This window comes from Saccopteryx leptura, chromosome 5, assembly GCF_036850995.1.
Source record: "Saccopteryx leptura isolate mSacLep1 chromosome 5, mSacLep1_pri_phased_curated, whole genome shotgun sequence".
Taxonomy (NCBI): Eukaryota; Metazoa; Chordata; class Mammalia; order Chiroptera; family Emballonuridae; genus Saccopteryx; species Saccopteryx leptura.
In genome coordinates, this window is record NC_089507.1 from 182,093,181 (window position 1) to 182,107,890 (window position 14,710).

A 14,710-nucleotide genomic window follows, 5' to 3' on the forward strand; every position below is an offset into this window, starting at 1 on the left:
CTATTGTTAACATTTAGGGGCACATCTTTAATAACCTCTGACTACTAAGATGCAGTGCAGTGAGATAATACCCCTCCACAATTTCATAGACAAGGAAACTCTAAGGTTAGAACCAAAGCTGCCGAGTTCTCGGGTCTTCTCGGGCCAGTATTACCACTGTGGGAAATTCCAGCCCAGAGTGCTCACTTAAATGTGAATGCTTCCTCCTTTTCACACAGTAATCAAGGGTTGGCTTTAAAATCATTGCAGAACAGTACAGAACCTCTCCTTTTTTTCTTTTTTAAACCAGGAGTACACGGTGTTCACCGTATAGCCTCCCACTCACATCACAGAGTTGACAAGGGAAAGAGTGTGCTGGAGCACAACCATGGAAAGTGACTTAAGCAGGGGTGAAGTCTGGGACAAGACTGTCCTGGGAACCTCCCCACCCTCTCTTTATGTCTTTGCCCACAAGTTCCCAAAATTCGAGGCCAGAATCGGCAAAGCCTGTCTTGGGGAGCCCCTGCCACAAGTTCCCACCCACACCCGGGAAACTCTCATGAATCAATCAGAAGAATATAACCACTGAAATGCTTGTAGGCAGTTGCTGAATAGCTCCATCAATAATCCTGGGATCCCTTTTAAGGGCCAGGGGAAAACAAAGTCAAGAGAAGCAGGTTGTATTCAAGGCATTGAGTAGGTGTCAAAGGCAGCATCAATACAGCCAACGGGGAAAAAAAAACTCACTTTAAATAAAAACATAATTTTATACCACCAGTAATTCAACCTTGGCAGCATGGGAACTCCCCCCACCCCTTTCTTCCTTTAGTAGGGCTCATTTTATTTCCCTCACTAAAGAGAACTGCAGAAATGAGGACCATTTCAGTGCCTGTGAATGACACAAATAAATCAGGGAATGCACTAGTCTCCTGCTTAGCCCCGGGCTTGGAGGAGGCCTGGAAGATGCTCAACCAGTCTTCCCATTTCTCAAGAATTCTGCCCACATTGCCATAGAGGACAGCTTCCAGCTAATTCCCTTGAGCACTGGCTGACTTGGAGCACAAGAGCTGGAGACCTCAGCCAGGACCCTCACCCAGCCCATCCATTTTATAAATGCGGAGAGAGATACAAAAACTTTATGTGACCCACCAAAGTTACATCATTTGCTACTTTACCATTTTACTGTGTCTACCAGAGAGTGGTTGAGATGAGAGATAAGTAGCACATGAATGGAGTCAGCAAGTAATGACTGAGTACCTATAGCATATACCGTGCTCAAGTCAGAGATGAGGGAAGGTCCCAAGGAGACTGGTTTCTGGGCTTCCACCACAGAACCATTTCTAGTCACAATGATGTGACCTCCAAAATCCTTTCTTCCTGCCTGTTCTACCCAACCAATGTCTGTTATCTTCCCTCTTTTACTATTCTATATTCTAGTATATACCCTCTGACCTGAACCATCAAACCACAACAGCCTCTGTACAGTCTTCCTGCCTCCACCATTGTTCCAGCACATCATCATCTGCACTGCTGTCCAAGTGACCTCCCTCAGAACTTTATTGGATGTGTCTGTCACTTGACCAAAGAACTTTACTGGCTACTTAAATCAAAATTCTGCCTGACAAATGAATTTCTATTAAGGTGGATTTTGCCTACTTGTCCACTCCTACCTTTTAAAGTTGAGCCATAACAGACCATTGAGTTTCCTGGCATGTGGCTCCCTTTCCTGTTCCCATGCCTTTGTGTTGCTGGTGCTTTGGTTGGGAATCTCTCTCCTCTCATCTACCCATTGGACTTTTACTTAACTTCAAAAGGGATGTTTCACATCCTTTTTTTTTTTTTTTTATAAATTTTTATTAATGTTAATGGGATGACATTAATAATTCAGGGTACATATATTCAAAGAAAAACATGTCTAGGTTATCTTGTCATTAAATTATGTTGCATATCCCTCGCCCAGAGTCAGATTGTCCTCTGTCACCCTCTATCTAGTTTTCTCTGTGCCCCTCCCCCTCCCCCTAAATCTCTCCCTCCCTCCCTCCTGCGTCCTCCCTCCCCCCACCCCTGGTAACCACCACACTCTTGTCCATGTCTCTTAGTCTCGTTTTTATGTTCCACCAATGTATGGAATCATGTAGTTCTTGTTTTTTTCTGATTTACTTATTTCACTCCGTATAATGTTATCAAGATCCCACCATTTTGCTATAAATGATCTAATGTCATCATTTCTTATGGCTGAGTAGTATTCCATAGTGTATATGTGCCACATCTTCTTTATCCAATCCTCTATTGAAGGACTTTTTGGTTGTTTCCATGTCTTGGCCACTGTGAACAATGCTGCTATGAACATGGGGCTACATGTGTCTTTACGTATCAATGATTCTGAGGTTTTGGGGTATATACCCAGTAGAGGGATTGCTGGGTCATAAGGTAGTTCTATTTGCAGTTTTTTGAGGAACCACCATACTTTCCTCCATAGTGGTTGTACTACTTTACATTCCCACCAACAGTGTATGAGGGTTCCTTTTTCTCCACAGCCTCTCCAACATTTGTTATTACCCGACTTGTTGATAATAGCTAATCTAACAGGGGTGAGGTGGTATCTCATTGTAGTTTTGATTTGCATTTCTCTAATAACTAATGAAGCTGAGCATCTTTTCATATATCTGTTGGCCATTTGTATTTCTTCCTGGGAGAAGTGTCTGTTCATGTCCTCTTCCCATTTTTTTATTGGATTGTTTGTTTGTTTGTTGTTGAGTTTTATGAGTTCTTTGTAAATTTTGGATATTAGGCCCTTATCTGAGCTGTCGTTTGAAAATATCAGTTAAGGGATGTCTCACATCTTATTCAGCCTTGGTCTAGAAGTCAAGGTCAGGGAATGCCAAGAGGCCAAACCTGGGATGGGAAGCAGGCATGAGAAAAAGGGTGAGGCATGTACTGGTAGACACGTGCAGTAGTCTTGCCTGTCTTGGGGTCACATGCAGAGTGGGGTTTCAAATACTGTCAGGCCACTAGAGAAATACTCATTTAAATATGTGTGGTTTCTCTCTCATCATCCTCTTCTCACAGTGTGTCAGCATTTGTCACAGGCTACTTCACACATTAGGCTTTATTTTGGTTTTTTTTGTTTGTTTGTTTTGTTTTGTTTTGTTTGTATTTTTTTGAAGCTGGAAACGGGGAGAGACAGTCAGACAGACTCCTGCATGTGCCCGACTGGGATCCACCCGGCACGCCCACCAGGGGGCGACGCTCTGCCCCTCCGGGGCGTCGCTCTGTTGCGTGCGACCAGAGCCACTCTAGTGCCTGGGGCAGAGGCCAAGGAGCCATCCCCAGCGCCCGGGCCATCTTTGCTCCAATGGAGCCTCGGCTGCAGGATGGGAAGAGATAGACAGAGAGGAAGGAGAGGGGGAGGGGTGGAGAAGCAGATGGGCGCTTCTCCTGTGTGCCCTGGCTGGGAATCGAACCCGGGACTTCTGCACGCCAGGCCGACGCTCTACCACTGAGCCAACCGGCCATGGCCCTCACACATTAGGCTTTAAAGAAATGATAACTCTCTGTGTGTGAATGTATGTGTGTGTGCGTGCATGCATACATAGTTTGATGACCTAGTTTCATCAAATAGCAGAAAATCCCTTGAAACACCCTGGCTTCAAAGAACACCATATTACTATTTTCTAAAGGGCTTTGAAAGCATTTATCATCAGAGTCTTTAAACAACTGTGTTTTTTCCTGGTATCTTCTTGCACAGAGAAAAGTAGAAAGGTCATTAAAGTCTGTTCCTATACAAAAATTTAGTAAAAAGGATATTCCACTCACAGAAGTGAGGTTCTTGCTCCCAGTTCTCTCCAAGGGATGCTCAGTGACACAGGGGTTCAGTCATTTCAAGAAACGTAAAGCTTCCACAGTATGAATAGATCTGAGTGGTTTGGGAAGGGAAAGACATACCTCTCCAGAAATCAGCAATTGTGAAGTAAATCATCTGATGTGTAAATTAACTGCCAACAGGGTCTTATTGTTAGTTCCAGGGCTGTCTCCTCCCTTGGTGCTCTCATTTCATGAGAAAGCAGACAGCATGGCATGTGACAGGCTACCCCAACTTCCTCATTCTGGGAGGTGTGGAAGGTAGAGGTATCTCTCTCAGAGGATGATGTAGCAAGGTTGACTCTTTTTTTTTGTGTGTGTCTGCGGAAGACTAGGACTAGAAGTACATGCTGATTCTGGAGCTCACGCCTTCTTACCTCTGAGGCTTGCTCCTTAGTAACACTGACAGAAAGAGTCTTTAAATGGACTATTTGATGATGTTTAAGCATTAGGAAACTTTAGATCATCACCTAAAACTGAGTAGGGCCTGGTTTAGGAAAGAAGTGACAATATTTGTCAAAGCCAACAAGATACAATGAGAAAGACGGCTGCATTAGGCCAGGATCCCTTAGAAGCAAACCCTAAAGATAAAAATTCCTGTGCAAGTATTTTATTAAAGAACTGCTCTCAGGGGAACTCAAAATGGGAGTGAAGAAAGTCTGAAGTTGATGCAGGGGCTTCAGACTCCTGTACCAGCAGTCAGTCACTGGCTCAGGGCTACTCTAGGGAAGGCAAATTCCAACGACCTCATGGATCTCTGTGCCTGCTGGCTCTCTGATCCACAGATGCACTGTGAGGATAGCCCTAGGGTATCCTCTGAAGACAGATACAATGTAGGCCACTAGAAACCAAGGAAGGGGCTCCACAACTGGTAACAGAAGGTCCAAGAAGAACACTACACTTGCCATCTGTAATGGTTGATTGATTGAGTCATGGGGTGCCCAGATATTTGGTCAAGTATTATTATGGGTGTTTAAATGAGGTTGTCTTTGATGAGATTAAACATTTAAAAAAATTTGTAGATAGCATAACCCCCCCCCTTTTTTTTTCTAGATGAGAGTAGGGGAGATAGTGAGGCAGGCTCCTGCATGTGTCCCGACCAAGATCTACCTGACAATCCCATCTGGAGCTGATGCTTGAGTGCTGAACTATTTTTAGCATCTGAGGCTGATGTGCTCCAATGGAGCTATTCTCATCACCCGCATCTAGACTTGAACCAACCAAGCCACTGGCTTTGGGAGGGAAAGAGGGAAAGAGGGAAAGAAGGGAAGAGGGAGGGGAGAGAAGCAGACGGTCACTTCTGTGTTCTCTGAACATGAATTAAACCTGGGACATCTATCCACCAGGCCAAAGCTCTATCCATTGAGCCATCGTCCTTGGCTTAGATGGTATAATCTTTAATCATAAATTATAACAGAACTGAGAAATAATTAAAAATTAAGAGTAGTCAGTGAGATGGCTCGTTTCACAAATATATAATTTTTAAAAAAATTTCCTATATTAGAGAAATAACTATAAAATGTAATTAGAAATATATTTATAATAACAAAATTGTGTATAACTTATATGAAGAATACTAGAAAGATTTACTCAGGAATATTCTAATAAGTAAAAAGGCATGTTTTTGGATGAAAAACAAAATTTATAAGATTAAAAAAAATTTTCCATGAAAAATAGAGTGTGACTGCCAGGGGGAGGAGGAGAAGGGTAGGTAAAGGAATAGTATAGGGGGATAAATGGTGATGGATGGAGACTTTACTCACGGTGGTAAACACACAATACAGTGTAGAGATGATGTGTTGTAGAATTGGGCACATGAAACCTGTATAATTTTGTTAACAAGTGTCACCCAATAAAAAGAAAAGAAAAAAAAATTCTAAATAGCTTAGAAGATTAACCTAGTCTAATCAAAATAGAAAAAATCTGGGAAACCTGAAAAGAGCTAAATAGACCGAGAATCCTTAAAATCACACATCATACCACTGGTCTATTTTTTTTTTTTTTGTATTTATTTTAGAGAGATGGAAAGGAAAGAAAGAAAGAGAGAGAGAAGTAGAGAGAGAACATTGATTTGTTATTCCACTTATCTAGGCATTCATTGGTTGATTCTTGTATGTGCTCTGACTGGGTATTGAACCTGCAACCTTGGTATATTGGGGTGATGTTCTAACCAACTGAGCTACGTGGCCAGGGGATGACAACAGTGGTTTTGCCTCTGGGAAAACAAGTCAGGAAAGTCTGGATATCAGGAGAACAAAGAAAATTGATATCTACAACAATAAAGACACTAGAATCCTGTCTCTGAGAGCTGATGTGAGCTGGTCACTGGAGACACAAACTCTAAAAATAAACACTTCACTTGTGAGTTAATGACCACCCATTGCCAAGCCCTGATAACTACTTAGAAGGGAATTAAACATATGGTACATTTATTGAACAGCCATGGAAAAAAGCGAGTGTCTTCCTCTTCCTTTTCAGGCTCTGTGGTTTCTTTTCTAGTAAGTTTTCTTCTCGGCTCAGCAGAGGACAAGATTCTGAAGAACCTTTCCAGTAGTGGAGCTGGGCGGCCAGATCTGAACAAACCCAGCTTCTTTCATGACAAAGAAAGGCATAAAATAGCTGTACGAGCAATTACTAGCTCAAAAAGAAGCAGCAAGAACAGTAGATATCTTAACCAATTATGTTGTAAAAATGATTTTTGTAAAACAGCCACTTTTCATCATAAAATGCAAATGTAACCAAAACTGATTGTTAGTTTAAATCACATACAAATGACAGAGTAAGCCTTTGATATTCCATTGCTGTATTTTTCTATATTCCAAAGCAAACAATACCTTTCAACACTCAAGTTTTAACAGGGTGTTTTTAGAGGTTTATACAAATTGTTAATAGAATTAAGCTCTTGGCTTAATAAGTCAGTAGTTTGATTCTTTCAGGGGAGAACACCAGTGTAGAAAAAGACCTTTGCATTATTTCTCTTTCCTCAAGTGTGAATTCATACATGAGAGAAAAATGGATATACTTTCAGTACACAAGAGTCACTGTATTCATCCTGAAGGTAAGCAGCCTCTAGACTCCTATTCAAAGCCTTTCTCAGGAATGGGGTCTGTGAGTTGAGCATTGTTGCACCAGTTTACAAAAGAAAGCTCCTTAGTCCAAAAAGCCAGAGGTTAACTGAGATATAGTCCTTGAGGATATTTGCTTCCCTGTGAATTTTCTAAAAAATTGAGATTTTATCCAAGAGGGGTGTGTATCCAATTTTGGCTATTTTCAGATTTTCCTATATCTGTAATTTTTTCAGAAAGTCTGGGAATTTGGAATTCCTTATGAAACATTTTAGTTTGAGGCAGGATTATCAGATCTTTCATGATCCTCCTTTTGCTTTTGGGTTTTATATGATGAATGAGTTTTTTGTTGTTGTTGTTTTTTTTTGTGAAAGAGAGAGAGAGAGACAGACAGACAGACAGGAAGGGAGAGATATGAGAAGCATCAATTATTAGTTGTGGCACTTTAGCTGTTCATTGATTGCTTTCTCATATGTGTCTTGACCAGGAGCAAGTGACTCCTTTCTCAAGCCAGTGACCTTGGTTTCAAGCCAGCACCCTTGGACTTCAAGCCAGAGAGCATGGGGCCATGGCTATGACCCTGCACTCAAGTCAGATGAGCCTGTGCTAAGCCTGTGACTTTGGAGTTTTGAACCTGGGTCCTCAGTGTCCCAGGCTGACACACTATTCACTGAGCCACTGAATGGGTTTTTCCATCTGGGTTTAATTTGACAGCCTACCAAACCTCCCATATTTTTTTTGCAACCATACAGCCTCTAAGCTATACAACTTCTGCAGGTGAAGCACACATTCTTTATTATCAGGGAAGGTTTTCCTACCTTCTGGACACTTAACCCTTTGAGTAGTATGAATGTTCATGTACGTCCTCATGCTTTCTGACCATCCAGAGTACTATCGATTTATTTTAAAAATGTGTAAGGCAACATTAAAAAAGGCAAATGTATGTTCTTCTTGTTTTCATAAATTGATTATCAAACATGATTTTAAGTTAATAAAACTGTAACTGGAACTAATTTCATTTTTTGAAAAAAAAAAGCCTCACTTCTGGTGGTCAGTGAGCATGAAAAAAACTCACTATTCAAAGGGTTAAATATCTTTTCCCTTAGATGGGTTCCTTTATGGTGAATCTGAATAGAATTTTGAGGAAAACTATTCCATGAGAACATGAATCAGGTTTATCTCCTGTACGGATTCACTTATGTTTATTAAGGTTTGTTTTATAATCGAAGCTTCTCCCACAGTAACAGGAGTCATAAAGTGTCTCTCCGATGTGAGACTTCTGGTGGGAAATAAGGTAAAAACTATTGTTTGGTTGTTTCCCACACTGTGGAATTGTGACCACCTTCTTGTTTTCTGATTTGGGGTATGTACAATAACATCGATGTCCACAAATCCTGAGAGTTCCTCTAGTGGAGCAGACTTTTCAATGGGAACTAAAAGAGTTCTCATTTTCTGTTCCTTCAAAATGGGTATATTTAGCTTATTTTCTTTATGGCAATCTGGAGGTTGCTTGGAGACCACGGAACCATCCATTTCATCACAATCGGAAGGCTCTAAAATCTTTACCCTCAAGATTATTGTCTTTTACCAAGAACATCATCTTCCCAACATCGGCATCTTCCTTCTCTGAGCTAGGCTATTGAGTCGGATCCAGGCGTATGCATTCTTAGTGGGAGTAAAACACATTCCAGTCCCCAAAGACCACCAGCTCATCAGGCTCCTCTTTCAAGCACAAAGGTGCTGTCTCCTATTTCTGCTGGATTCCTTCTCCAGTCAGAGCTTCATTAAGAGATGAGGGTGCACTGTCCTGAAAGGTTGAGCTCACATTCTTTATAATAACCATGGTCTCCTTGACTTTCACTGGGCTGGGCCAGGCCTGGCTGGGGCAAGAAGGTGAGGAAGTGCCCCAGGGCCAGCTGGTGGATGGTCATGGCCCTACTAGTGGCATCTTAAAGTAGTTGTTGGCCTAGCCTGGAGTCTGGGAGGACTGCTTTGGCTTTGGAGGCATAAGAAACATTTTTGCAGCTATTGTGCTTTGAAATCAATTATATAGCATTCTCGTTTCTGTGGTTTTCAAAGGTCACTTCTTACTGAAGGAAACCTATTAAAAAGCTTTCAGTGGCTCTGCCACCCCTGATACTCACTGAGGGTGGTGTAGGACCCAGGCTTGGGAAGAGATTGGGAAAACCAGGCACAAGAGGCCACATCATCCCCTTGCCCTTTGGACTGTTCTCACAGGCCACTGCTGGGATACTGCATTCAGAGAGGCCAGGCACCTCAGCCTCTGTGATGTCACACCTAGTGCCCTTGTTCAAGAGCAATAGCCACCTCCCTGTTCAGAGCTGGCAGTCTGCTGTTGAGAAGGTAAGTTTCCCGGACGGCCGAGCTCCCAGGGCTGGAGGGAGGCTGGGCTGGCAGGGCTGCTCTTTCTGTGGCTCTACCTGGGGTGGAAAAGCAGAAGGCTGGCTGTAGTCTTCCATGGGCTGGAACCACACCATAACCTCTCCTGGGCCTCTTAAGTTGCTGACTCACCCTGGAGATCTTGGGAGTTGTCTTCACAATCACTTAAACTAATGCCTTATAATAAATACCCCTCACCTCCCTCCTTCCTGACCTCCCTTCCACTCTAATTATCAATCTGAGCACACTAGGTAGAAGTGATTCCTATTTACTAAGATGAGAAAGACTGAGAGGGACATTTTTGAGGTGGCAGGAGATCAGGAGGCTAGTTGGACATAAGGTTTGAGATGTCTTATTCATCCAAGTATATATAGATCAAGTGCACAGTATTATATAGAGTGCAGGGGGAGGTGCACTCTGGCAATAAAATGTTACAGTCCATAGTATAAAAATGGTGTTAAAGCTATGCAACTAAGAGAATTCATCAAGGGAGTAGTACAGATAGAAAAGTTTTACCCATGATTGTACATAAAATAATTCAAATGGAGTTTGCGAAAGGAACCAGCCTGGCCTGCGGTAGCGCAGTGGATAAAGCATCGACCTGGAATGCTAAAGTTACTGATTTGAAACCTTGGGCTTGCCTGGTCAAGGCACATATAGGACTTGATGCTTCCTGCTCCTTCCCTGCTTCTCTCTCCTCTCTCTCTTATCTCTCTCTCTCTTTCTCCCATCTCTAAAATGAAAGAACAGGACCCAGACAAGGTTCTAGGGAATGTCAGCCTTTAAGAAAATAGCAGGGCAGGCACATCAGTGAGTAGAGTATGGATATTCTACCTGAGCAAGTATGAATATTCCCATGTGACAGAAGTGATGGCCGAGGACCATAGGATCTATGAACATCAAGGATAAATAAAAGGACTCATGTAGTTGAATGGCAATATTAGGCTGGTTTGCCAATTTTAGGCAGGCTGCCTCTTGTCTGGTTAAGTAACAAATCACTCCAAAACTTAGTGGTTTTAAAAAAAATCTATTTTTCTTTTGAACCTGAAATTTGACAAAGGTAGGGGAATGGACTCCCACTTCTTGATGGGGGCACAGAAAAGTTGTGGAACCAGAGCTCATACTGTGGCCATTGATGGAAAATACAATCTGCCACATATCCTGGGGAATTTGCCACAGTCCAATGTCTGGCTCTCAGACTTGCAGGCTGGGAAATCCATGAAATTCATCTCTTGGTGGCTTTTTATATCTATATATTAATGGATAAGACTGGAATGTCCACTTATTATTTACAATGAGAAGGAAATGTCATTGTTAGAGAACCACTCAAATTCTTTGTGTCTTCTCTATACCTTGTGAGCATGGAATCAGAACAAGGAGTGAGGGATTTGGGTGGATGACTTGAATGGTAGGTAGCAGGTTAAAATAGAGCTGATCTTGTCAAAGGGTTAGGAATTGTGATATCCACTGACTGAGACTTCTGGCGTCTCTCCATGCTTCTCTTTGTCATTCCTCTTTGTGTAGCTTCCTTAGCTGACCAGCTGCTCCCTTAATTGAAATACTCTTTCTTTGGGTACGCTGGTCCACTCACTCTCATCAGCATAGATTTGCTGAGGGGAGCCTTCTACTCCTGTAAGTGCAACTTCCCATTTGTTTTTTCTGATTGGTCATGTCTTGGTCTAAGGGCTTATCTTTGAGAAAGCAATCATAATTCTTTGATTCCTTACTTCTTGTGGGTGGGAGGAGTATGATTATTGACCAGAAGATCCACAAGTAGTTCATGTAAGAGGCAGTGGCTTGCACTAGGGTGATGTTAAGATAGTGAGAAAAAGGTTGTGTTGGAATATAATTTGAAGTAGAGTTGTGAGTATTTGCTGATTGACTGAATGTGGAAGCAGTGCAGTGAAAGGAAGGAAGGAGTTCAGAATAGTACAATAGACTCTCAGTGCTTTGGGCATACTCTTTCATCAGGTAGGTACACCCATCTTCAACTTGTGTGTGTTGCTTGCTAATGGCTCTTGACTGCCTCATTGTTAAAAGACTAGACCTAGTCAATGGATTCACTGATTTAAAAATGTTAGATAGGAGGGGAAGCTTGTCACTGATAGTGGAATTCAATTCTGGTGCCATTAACTCTCCTGAGCTCCCTGTGGCATCAGGCTGAGGCTAAACTCAAGAAGAAACCACATCTTTGCCAAGCTCCTTCTCCTTCCCTGTACAGCTCCTCTCACCCCCGCAGATTTTCTTGAGGGCTCTCTCACAACCCACCCCTTGCACAATAATCCCCAGCTTAGGCTCTGCATCTAAGAAAGCCAACCTAAGACAGAAGACTCTAAGGTTTTTGAATTGAGTAACTAGGTCAATTATGCCGAAATTTACTAAAATGAGGAACACTAGGGAATAAACAGGTTTGGAGGCAACGAATGAAAAGTTGTATTTAAGTTTAAGGTGCCTATCAGATATCCATTGGAGATACCAAAGAGGCAGTTGTGTATCAGAGACTGAAGTTCAAAGGAAAGGTCTGGGCTGTCAAGCTGAGGGTCAAATAAAAGTCTGTAATTCAGTCTAGAGGATCAGGGAAGCTTCTCTGAAGAGGTGATATTAATTAGTGACTTGAAATAGAAGCTAGAATTAATGAAGCTATGAAGGAGACTCCCAGGCAGTGGCAAAAATAGCTGTGAAGTCTCTGAGTCATTTCTTTTTTTTTAATTTTCTTTTTTAAAGTTTTATTTAGAAAATTAAATTTAACAGGGTAACATTGTTCAATAAGAGTACACAGGTTTGGCCCTGGCAGGTTGGCTCAGCGGTAGAGCATTGGCCTAGCGTGTGGAGGACCCGGGTTCGATTCCCGGCCAGGGCACACAGGAGAAGCGCCCATTTGCTTCTCCACCCCTCCGCCGTGCTTTCCTCTCTCTTCCCCTCCCACAGCCAAGGCTCCATTGGAGCAAAGATGGCCCAGGCGCTGGGGATGGCTCTGTGGCCTCTGCCTCAGGCTCTAGAGTGGCTCTGGTCGCAACATGGCGATGCCCAGGATGGGCAGAGCATCGCCCCCTGGTGGGCAGAGCGTCGCCCATGGTGGGCGTGCCGGGTGGATCCCGGTCGGGCGCATGCGGGAGTCTGTCTGACTGTCTCTCCCTGTTTCCAGCTTCAGAAAAATGAAAAAAAAAGAAAAAAAAAAGAGTACACAGGTTTCAGGTAAACATTTCTATAGTATTTGAACTGTTGATTGTGTTCTGTGTCCATCACCAAAGGTCAAATCATTTTCTGTCAGCTTGTATTTGTTCCTCCCTTCATACACCTCTCTCCCAATCTCTTCCCCCTGGTAACCACTTCACTTTTATCTATGTTCAGGAGTCTCAGTTTTGTATCCCACCTACATGTGAAATAATATAGTTCTTAGCTTTTTATGATTTACTTATTTCACTCAGTATAATGTTCTCAAGATCCATCCATGTTGTCATAAATGATGACAACATATCATCATTTCTTATGGCTGAGTAGTATTCCATTGTATATATGTACCACATCTTCTTTATCCAATCCTCTATTGAAGGACACTTTGGATGTTTCCATGTCTTGGTCACTGTGAATATTTTGTGATTTACATGGAGGTGCATGTGTCTTTGTGTACCAATGTTTTTGAAATTTTGGGGTAGATACTCAATAGAGGGATTGCTGGATCATAAGGTAGTTCTAGTCTTAATTTTTTGAGGAACCATCATACTTTCTTCCATAATGGTTGTACTAGTTTGCATTCACACCAGCAGTGAATGAGGGTTCCTTTTTTTCATAGCCTCTCCAACACTTATTACCTGTTTTGTTGATAATAACCAATCTAACAGGTGTGAGGTGGTATCTCATTGTAATTTTGATTTGCATTTCTCTAATAGCTAGTGAAGATGAGCATCTGTTCATATATCTGTTGGCTATTTGTATGTCTTCTTGGGAGAAGTATCTGTTTAGGTCCTCTCTCCATTTTTCAATTGGATTGTTTGCTTCTTTGTTGATGAGCTTTGTGAGTTCTTTATAAATTTTGGATATTAATTCCTTCTCAGAGCTTTTGTTTGAAAATACCATCTCCCAGTTGGTTGGCTGACTTTTTGTTTTGTTGTTGATTTCTTTTGCTGTGCAGAAGCTTTTTATTTTTATATAATTCCATTCACTTATTGTTGCTTTTATTTCCCTTGCCTTTGGGGTCAAATTCATAAACTGTTTCTACAGTCAAGGTTCATAAGTTTAGTACGTATGTTTTCTTCTATGTAATTTATTGTTTCAAATCTTATATTTATGTCTTTGACCAAGTTTTAATTACTTTTTGTTCAAGGGGACAAACTGGAGTCAAGTTTTATTCTTTTACATGAGGCTTTCCAATTTTTCCAGGACTATTTATTAAAGAGGCTTTCTTTTTAAAGATCAGTTAGTAGATGTCTTAGATATTTTCGGTGCTCTCTCATTCGGTGCATATATTTTAAGAAATGTTATATCTTTGTGATATAGTGTCCCTTTTATCATTATTAAGTATTCATATTTGTCTCTTGTTCCCTTTGTTGTCTTGAGGTCAGCATTGTCAGATTTTAGTATGGCTACAACTGCTTTTCTTTGAGTATTATTTGCCTGGAGAATCATTTTCCAACCTTTCATTTTGAGTCTACTTTTGTACTTGCAGCTTAGATGTGTCTCTTGAAGGCATCATACGGGTTTTGCTTTTTGCTCCAATGTGATAGTCGGTGCCTCTTTATCAGTCCATTTACAATTAGAGTAATTATTGATGCTTGAGGATTTCCTATAGCCATTTTATGTTTTGTTTTCTGGTAGCTCTGTGTGTCCTTTGGTTCTTCTCTTTTGTGTTTCTGTCAGTTGGTTTTGTTTGCTGGTATTCCATTCTTCTTTCTCTGTTTCTTCTTCTTTTTTAAGCTATGTGTTTCAGTAGTGGCTTTTGTGTGGGTGGTTACTATTAGGTTATTAAGAGATAATTTTTTGTCTGTACAAGAGTTCTTCATCTTACAAGTGCTTCTGCACTCCATGCTCCTTTGATACTGCAGATTTTTATCCTCTCTCTTTTATGTTATTGTTGTCACAGATTATCCTTGTTTTTATTATGACCTTGTTGGAGCTTTGACTTGTAGTTTCATTTTGTTTTGTTCTTTGTATCCAGTAGAATAACCCCCTTGAGTATTTCTTGCAAGTGGGGGTTTTCTGGTGATAAATTCCCCTAGTTTCTATATGTCTGGAAAAGTTTTTACTTCTCCTTCAAATTTGAAGGGTACTTTGATGGATATAGTATTCTTAGCTGGTAATTCTTCTCTTTCAATACTTTGAATATTTGGGTCCACTCTTTTCTGGCTTGTAGAGTTTCTGCTGAGAAGTTTGAAAATAACCTAATGGGCCTTCCTTTATATTTGATA

General features: G+C 41.4%; 1 pseudogene; it reads right to left on the bottom strand.

The window, feature by feature from the left end:
- LOC136406622 (zinc finger protein 200-like) overlaps window positions 1-14,710 on the bottom strand; it is a 31,292-nt pseudogene that overhangs the window by 6,344 nt on the left and 10,238 nt on the right.